The 9,362-nt window shown below is 46.1% G+C and overlaps 1 long non-coding RNA gene across 2 annotated transcripts; it reads left to right on the forward strand.

Moving 5' to 3' along the window:
- Window positions 1-3,060: 3,060 nt before the first annotated feature.
- On the forward strand, window positions 3,061-9,009 carry LOC116225562 (uncharacterized). 2 transcript variants are annotated; one of them, XR_016470241.1, is made up of 4 exons: window positions 3,061-3,315; window positions 7,597-7,679; window positions 8,174-8,243; window positions 8,346-9,009. It is a non-coding gene; the product is annotated as an uncharacterized LOC116225562 (long non-coding RNA). The 2 variants fall into 2 exon arrangements; XR_004166102.2 differs by having other exon boundaries at window positions 8,350-9,009.
- Window positions 9,010-9,362: the final 353 nt, after the last annotated feature.

Genomic DNA, 9,362 nt, shown 5'->3' on the forward strand with positions numbered 1-9,362 from the left:
TGCTATTTTTTTTTTTTCCTCTTTTCTTTCTTTTTTTTTCTTTTTTTAAGCCGAGCAGCAGTCAGTGCTGTTTCCTCTCTGCTGAGCGTTGTTTAGAGATTGCTCCTAGTGCAACCCAGAGAGGGGGAAAGCTCAGAGCCTTTAAGTCAAGGCTGCAATCTGCTTATTCCTCTTGATGTTAAGACTCACCTACAGCATGGGAACTGAAAAACAATGATAGTAGTAGTAATAATAATATCAATAATAATAATAATGTAGATTTTTTTCCTCTATGGGGAAGGGCTGAGGTTTGCTGCAAATGAAAGCGTTGCTCTTTGGGATTCTCAGAGGTATTTTGGACAAGCCTATGGGCACTTGGCTGATTTGTGATGCTATCCTTTGGGTTTTCACCCACTGCTTTTGGTTCAACCCGACCCCTGAGCTTGGTTATATTACCTGTGCTGTGTTCTCATAACTGCCTGTCCCATGGCATCCATGTGAGGAATCATAAAGTCATAGAATGGTTGGGTTGGAAGGGACCATAAGGCCCATCCAGCTTCAACCCCTGCCTTGGGCTGGATGCCTCCCACCAGATCAAAGCCAGGGCCCCATCCTTGGCCTTGGGCACCCACAGGGATGGGCCACTGACAACTTCCCCGTTATTTGTTCATATAACAAAATGAAGATGCTGGTACTGACAATGCTCACGTGTCACGTTTCCATCCTTGTCCTCAGTGAAATGAGGACATAGTGCAATAGTTAGTGGTTAGATGGAGATCAGGAGCTTGGAGCCACACCTCCAGCCTACTCCAGGGCTCTGATGCTGCTGTGTGCAAGGGTTTCTGTCTCTGGAGGGGATTTATAGCCCCCTGAGTTCCATTTTGGGGCTTTTCCCAGTAAATGAGGAGATGGGCAAAATAGGGTGAGAGCATGGATATGAGAAAAAGGAGGTGGGCAGCACAGTGAAACTCCAACCTCATTCAAGTTTGTTTCAACCTAGCTTTCCCTGAACTTCCCCCATAATTAATTTTCCTTTCAATCACTCTGGCTTGGTTGCATTCAAAAGGGATGGAGAGGAGAACGCTGCATCCCTGGACTCAAAATGGTGCTCAAAGCACATGGGTCTGGTTTGGAGCTAAGATGCCTCTGGCTAACCCTAGCCCTAACCTTAAATCTAACCCTAACCCTTAACCCTAACCCCCAGCCCTTCTGCACACGACGAGGAGCAGACCTGTGCATTGCACAGCATCCCATGCCAAAACCCTACAGAGGAACGTGCCAAGGGTGACTTTTGGGGAGGTGGGGTGGAGGTTGGCAGCCACACTCCCCAGCCCTCAGATGGCACATTGAAATTCAAGTCGCGCCACTCCAGCGCCGGATCTCTTTGTTGCTTCTTCAAATGACTAATTGTCACTTTTTTTTTTTTTCTTTTTAATAAGGCAGCATCACGGGGAGGTGCGGGAGTTTTGTAATAACGAGGGGAAAGGAGGGGATAGAAGAAGAAAAGGAAGAAAAAAGGGGGAAAAATGAGGGAAAAAAAGAGAAAATGGGAAAAAAAAAATAATAGAGGGGAAAGGGAAAGCAGCGGGGATAGTAAATCTCATCCTCCTTTCTGCACACCAGCTGCTGTGCTGCTCCACCACAGCAGCCAAGACACTTCATCATCCTCAGGGGTTTGCTGGGAGCGGTGCAGAGCTTGGGTAAACAGGGCGATTCCTGCTACGTTTGCTTTTTTTTTTTTTGCTTTTTTTTTCCCCCCCAAAAAATGGCTCTTAAGGGCTGGAGGTGGGCTGTTCCCAGCTGCTTGGTGCATTTTAATGCACATCGGGGTGGTGTTCCTGTTTGTTCCCTATGGGGTGGTCCAGCTCTCTGCCTATCGTGGGGTTATGCTCCAGTTTGGGATGCTGCTGCTTGCTCGTAAAACCCTTCTCTCTTGCGTTGCTTCTTGCCCATCCCCAAAATGGGTCAAATGGGATGGGAATTGGTTTGATGAATGTGGTTTGATGCAGCTGAAAGATATGCTGCAGCCCAGGGAGTGGTGAGCCCCAGTCTGAGCTCTTGTCTCTACCCTTCCCATCACAGGATGGGGTGAAGATGTGGCCAGGAGGGATCCCAGGAGAATAAACATGATTCCCTCCTTACACTAGGGGAGGGAGCAACAATGCTGCTGGATAAATCCAGCCTCATGCAGCCAGGCACTAATTTTGCGTCCTAAAAACCTAGGGTCGGCTGCATCCCCAGCACAGGAAGACCTCCCTTGGCTTTATTTGTCTCAGTGCATCCCTCACTGCTAACTGCTGCCAGCTTGGTGCCAGCTGGCCTGTTGACGATGCCAATAAAAGTCAAATGGAGAGATAAAATTGCACCTGTCATAATTGGGCTTGATTTAGAAGGGGTTGGAGTGAGCTGGAAGGTTCAGGGATGCGCCAAATTCCTTCAATACGTCGTACCAAAGTGCTGTGGGCTGTTATCCTGAGCCTGGAGGCTATGTTGGCGATGCAAACCCCAAAACTGCATCTGTAAGGAGGCACGGAAATGGCGACAGCCAGTTTGGTATCCAGGCCTTGATGCTCTGTTCTTAAATCTCAGTACAGTGAATATTAATGGAAAGATAGGTAGCTGGGTTGTGAGCCCTGCTAGGACAATGCACAACAGTATGAGGATCCAAAATCTCAAGGTTTGCCCTCAAACTGAGGTTTAATTCCCATGTCAGACTGGCCCTCAAATTGAGGTTTAATTCCCATGTCAGACTGAACCTCAAGGCAGCATTTCTTTCTCTCTACCTGCTCTTATGTCCCCTGCTGCCAAACCAAATCACAGTGGTAGGAGCTACCCAGTAATCCTACCAACCCCAAAAATAGTTCTTAAAGGAGAATTCCCAGTACCAGCACTGGGTAAGGGTTGGTGGCCATTGGGACACCTGGGGAGACTTGCCAAGCTGCCAAAATATTTGGACACCCAAATGCTAGTGTTCAAATGCATTTCTCCATCAGGATTCTGACTTTATCCTCCTACTGCATATTTCTGCACCATGTCCTTGCTTTCTGTCCTTGCATTGTGACGCGTACCGGTGCGGCTTCGTGCCCCATCGGAGATGGTTATCAGCACAATGATTTAACGCCAAGCAATGCAAGCAGGCAGTGTAATGTCAGTGCTATCTCTGCTCTCACCCCTCCAGCACTTTCATATCCTGCCGTGGTAACGCAAAGGATTAAAGCAAAGATGGGAGTGCTGATGGAAGGGAGTGGTGTTGATCTCATCTCGTGTGCTGGTCCCACACTCCGCACCCATTACAATGAAAGATCTTGTTCTGCAAGCACCACGGCTGAAATAAAGGTATGTTGGTATTTTTTTTACAGCCGTTTCCCATACACCACATGGTTTTAGAGCAGGCGACCTCCAGAGGTCGCTTCCAACCTTGAATTTTGTTGGAGAAATCTTTTTGCCTATAGTAAAATAGGGGCAGGAGCAGCCTCTAGAAGTCTTCAGTGCCTTTTTTTCTAGCTTAGGAAACTTCTAGGAATTAAGGGAAAATGAAAAACTGGAATGATCTACGGGTAAGCAACAATACCTTTAGGAACCAAGGATGGATGCTGGATGTGCAATCTGACGAGGGGTCTCGCAAAGCAGCATCACCTGCAGTTTTCCTAAAGGAATCCCATCACCACATCATCTCCGCATGGGGAGCATCCCTGTGGGCTCTCCCATTGCCAGAACCTGACCTTGCCCAAGCGACGCTTAATTAATCCCTAATGAGCGTCTGAAGCATCTGTAGGATGTTGCTGGCATGGGCAGCTCTTAATTTACTGCCAGGATGGTTCCAGCACCGCTTCATCCAGCAACGGGGTGAATCCAACAAATAATTGTCCAAAGATTAGCGCTGCGTAATGGGGCAACAACAGCAGACGCCGCGCATCATTAGGGCTTACCAGGGAGTCAGCAGAGCTAAAGCAAACAAATGCCAAGCAAAATCCACAGCAGATGGAGCTTTTAGTTGGGCATGGATTGACTTAAGGGCAGCGTGTCAACGACGCTGGAGCACGGCACCCTTCTGGTGATGGGAAACCCATAAAAGAGCTCGGGAAACACCAGTGAAGGAGGTTTCTGAGCTGTACCCTACATAAATATAATTTACAGTGCAGCAGAGCGTAAATACACAGCGTGAGCCCTATGCTGGGTGTAGCAGCAGCTGGAGCCGCGCTCCTGTGCTCTGCAGAAACATATATAGGACGTCGCCAACTTTCAGCAATTTATTCCACCTATGCCTTTTTTATTTGTCACTATGGTAACTACAAAGTAAAGATCAAAGCAGCGTGCCAGCAGCAGGAAAAGGTATTATTTTTCCCCTCCTTTGCAAAAATAACTTAAGCGTGTTTTTATTTCTTTCCCATTCAGAGGAATTACTTGTTTGTAGCTTGGTGGAGAGGGAGAAGTCCTTGTCTCTGCTTGAGAAATTGCACTGGGAGCTCAAATGAGCCAAATTTCCTTCAATTTAGAGACAATGCAAAGTGATGGATGGGTGACCGTCATGGTGCTACAGCAGGTCCTGGGGCTGAAGGAGTGAAGATGCATCCATGTGGCATGGGGGGAAATGACTCAGGAGGAATCATCTGGTTGGTTTACCAGGAAAACCATTTGGAAATGGTTTCCCCATTAGAAAATGCTGATTTAAATTAAAGGAAAAACACGAGTTTTGGGGGACCCTCGCATGCATCATGGTTGCAGCTCTGGGGGCTGGCCTCGCTCCCAGATGGACCACAGCTGCTAATCACCATCCTTGGGCAAATCGTGAGGATGGCAGTATGGCACAGCCTGCTGGCACATCTCGGTCCCCATAACACAGATCTGATGTGAGAAAGCCCTTTTCCTTCCCCAAAATCCAGCTCCCTCTTCCCACAGCAGTCCCTTGGCTGAGCTACCATAGTCCTTCTGGTGGCCCTCAGTATTTCCAGATCCACCCATTTTCTGTCCATCAGCAATGTTAAGAGCTTGAAAATCTTGCTTAAAAAAAAAAAAAAATACAAATGTCTCCAAAATCAGGTGAAACTTCTTGTGTGTTTTGGGATAGAGATTTCTGATCCCATCCGGCTCACGTTAAGATGCTCATCCTAAGCTTCATCCTAACTAAAGGGAGCATTCCCATCCCCTAGAGCTGATGGTCCGATGCAGTTGATCAGCACTGAATGGATGCAGTGGATTACTGAAGGCCAAAGTGTATGCCAAAGATTTGCATATATGCAAATGCTTCCCATTATGTGATTCACACATAAAGGTCAAGCATGGCTTTGTGTGAAACGTGGGAGCTGTAACGAGGAGAAACCCAGAAATCAGCAGGCAGATGAAGCAGTGGGAAGAGAAGGACAGTGCATTGGAAAGGAGTTCAGATCTGGAAAGGGAATCCTCCAAAATGCTGATAATGCTCCTGGCTGTTCCATGGGGATGGATTTGGGTTTCCCATCCGCACCCAATTTGAATGGGTTTGGGTTCCCTGTCCATGCTCAATGGGAATGGGCCTGGAGTCCCCACACCCATGGCTCCAGACTGAATGCTTTATGTGGAGGAAAGAGCCAGAAACCTCCCACATCTTGAGCTCTGCTTCATTTTTGCTTGTTTCTCCCTGCTAATCATGGAAACGGGGCACAAGCCCTGGACATGCATGGAAGGACCCTCTCATGCAGCTGTACCTACAGGTTCTTCACCAGAGGTGTTCAGGATCCAGAAGTCGCCTTTCTCTGATTACATGCTTAATTATTTTAATGATTAATAATTGCACTCTTCCCCGATGGTTGCAGAAATAGAAAGGCAGGTGCAAGAAGGATGAGGTGCTCACTGGTGTGCCTGTGCAACGGGCTCTGTCCAGCCATCACCACTCATCTACAGCTGAATTTCTTGTTAGTGTTCCTTGGTAATGAACACATGTGGAGGACAGAGCGCACAAAATTCAGTGGAGATAAAAAAGCAATGAAAAATGGTTGTTTTTTTTTTTTTTTTTTTTAATATATACAAGTGTGTTTAGAAGCACAGAATTTGATGCTTCTTCGTGTATTTGCAATGCAAGCAGTCAACTCCTCCTCTATGGGCTATAAAGCATCTTTTAAGTATACAGGAATCAAATGCAATGTGTTTGTTGTTTCTGCAGATGAGACAAGACAAACCACCATGCAATCAATTAGGATGCACGTCCTGAGAAAAAAAAAGGGACTGTTCTTTGGCTGTCTGGGATTTTGAGGACAATCAGCTGCCACCTGGGATTAAAAAGGGAATTTAATCCATTTAGGAGTGGGGTTTTGTGATGGAGTGGTTCCTTGAGGGGACATCCCCTCAGGGTAGGTTTGCTGGCCCCTCAACATGGATGCTGGCCCCATCCCAAAGCAGGAGCTGAGCCTCTCAGGCTGTCCCCAGTGATATGGGGATGTGCAAAGCTGGACAAAGAAGAGGTTGTGTCCTGCCACGTTTTGAATGGAATGAAAACGTAGAATCATAGAATCGTTAAGGTGGGAAAGGCCACTAAGATCATCCAGTCCAACCATGAGCCCATGCCTGTGACCACTCTAGATCATGTCCCTTAGTGCCACATCTACCCCTTTTCTTGAACACCTCCACCTTTCTTGACCCCACCACCTCCATGGGCAACCTCTTCCAATGCATTACCATTCTTTAAGAGAAGAAATTTTTCCTAATATCCAGCCTGAACCTCCCTGAGACAACTTAAAGTCATTACCTCTCACCCAGCAGATCACCTCTTGTCCTGTCATCCTACTGTAACCCCCTTCTTTCTCTGAAGCTGTTTTGGAAGCAGGACGCATAGGTGCAAGTGCTGGCAATGCCTCAAATAGGTTGGGTCCATTGGCTACACTGACCATAGATGCTGTGTGCAGGGTAAGGAGGGACCATGGACATCCCTCCCAGAGGGAGAGCCTGTGGGACCCTCAGTCCTTGCACACTATCCAGCCATATTTTACTGTTTTTCATATCTATCCATCTGTTTAAGGAACAGTGGGTTTTCTCCTTTTTGTGCTATTACAGCTCCACAATTTTCTCTGTGTTGCTTTTTCTTCCTTTCCCTTCCTACAGTCTATTTATCTAATCCATTTATCTGTCTGTCTTCTGTTTATCTACCTGGAATATCTTTCAATATATATCTCTGTCTTTTCTTTTCTGCATTATCTCTCTTGCCCTTACGCATCACCATAAATCTAACCATAAAATCTCTCCCTCTCTCTCTGTTGTCTTTGAATAAAATTTGGTTTTGAATTGTTTCTCTACATGTTGCACGCCACGACTTTTTCTAACCTTGGCCACCGCTCTCCTTGCACAGAATATCTTAAGAAAACATGCAGTTATCAGGGATATTTGCAGTTATGGAATGCATTTAAAAATTCACAACTTATGGATACAATGTGAAGCTGGGGAGCATCCCCATGGTGGGTTGTGATGGAGTGACATTGGTGACAAGGAGGTCTATGAGATGTAAATAGGGTCCTCCTGGTCTTGGTGTGCCTTGATTAATTTTGTTCTTGGCATGTCTGCTGAGCCTTCATCCCTGCTGCCCTGCTGATGCTTAACATTCTAAGCCCAGCGTGCATTCTTTGGGATGATCCTCAATGTCTTTTCCAGGTGATGCTCTCCATGGATTTTGCTTTCCTCCTTCTGTAGGGATGGATTGACCTCAGCAAGAGGAATGTGTCTGAAAGCCATAGGTATGACCTAAAGGTACCAGTATGTTTGATTTAATGACCTGGTGTCTAGATATTGTATTGAATTAGCAACAAGTAGCCATCAGGAAGAGAAGACACACCTTTCTCCTTACAGGTTTGGTAACATCTCTTTGGGGTGCCCCCAGTAATGCAGCACTCATATGGAAAATTGCTGGCACTGATAGCAAGTTTTCAAGCCTTAAGGGAGGCAGAAAAACAGAAAGGATTTTGTTGCCCCTTTGCTTAATTGGTGTGAGACGAGTGTAAATCAAACTTACAAGTGGCCTTTATGTTCCTATAATTTTGGTGTGTTGGGATAGCAAAGGAGCTTGACTTTAGAGTGGAGGGGGACAGGCTGTTTGAATTGGAAATTCATCCTTCTGGTCATGTTTTTGCTGTATTGTGTGGTTGTTGGTTGTTTTTTTTTTTTTTTTTTTTTCTGAAATCTCCAGTTCCTGGATAATGCTATTGACTGAGAAGCTCAATTTTCCCTACAGGAGCTGTATCTTCATCACAGCCATTTCTTCTATCAAGGAGCTCCCATGGGACATCTCTCAGGAAAACAAGGTAAACTCACTGAAATTATTTCCCAAATGTAAGCTATTAGCATGAATTTCTCATCAAAAAACAATAATGGAGGATTTATCTTCTTTTTTGTTTTGATGGAAGTCAGGATGCATCGGAGAACCGGCAACACATCTCCACCAGATAATTAGATTGAAAGAAAACCACCCCTCTGAAGACAATGAGATGATAAAAGAGATCAAGGTCCCTGGGAAAACTTAATCCTCCGCTGTTTTCCATTACTTCTCAGGTTATTTCACTCTGCTATTAAGAAATTTGATGTGCTGATGAGTAGGAGAGAAAGCTTCCGGACTTGGAGGAAAAAAAAAATGTTGTGTTGTGTGAGGACAGTCTATTAAAGATTCAGCAATTGTACAAACCCCACAGGTAGAGAGTCCCCTGGGATTTCTGGTAGAACAAGGCTGATGAAAGCCTGGCACTGGAGGCGTCCTGCAACCACCCTCAAAAACAGAAGATAGGAACTTCTCTTGTGTAACTGGTGGTAGGACTAGAGGGAATGGTTTCAAGCTGCGCCAGGGAAGATTCAGGCTGGATATTAGGAAATACTACTTCTCTGAAAGAGTGGTCAGGCACTGGAATGGGCTGCCCAGGGAGGTGGTGGAGTCACCGACCCTGGAGGTGTTCAAGGAACGTTTGGATGTTGTGTTGAGGGATATGGTTTAGCAAGAACCATTGGTGATAGGTGGATGGTTGGACTGGATGATCTTATAGGTCTTTTCCAACCTTAGTGATTCTGTGATTCTGTGATTCTGTGAATACAGACCTGCCTCTCCACCCAAACCCAACGCTGGTATGTGTCTCATTGACCACCAGGAGACACGGAGATCTCTCCCCAAAACCTTGGGAAATAACTACTAAAGTGAGATTTTTTTTCCACGTGTTGTCATAGAATCACAGAATCATTAGGATCAGAAAAGACCTCCAAGATCATCCAGTCCAACCCTCCACCTACCACCACCATTGCCCACTAAACCACATCTCTAAGCACCCCGTTGAGACGTGTCTTGGGCAGCTCCAGAGATCTCAAGCCCAGACACCTCTTCAGGGCTCCGTACCCACAGCTGTCACCTCCACATTTATAGGAGGAAGGGACAAGGCATT

Source organism: Phasianus colchicus, chromosome 12, assembly GCF_987193195.1.
Source record: "Phasianus colchicus chromosome 12, bPhaCol1.hap1.1, whole genome shotgun sequence".
Lineage (NCBI taxonomy): Eukaryota > Metazoa > Chordata > Aves > Galliformes > Phasianidae > Phasianus > Phasianus colchicus.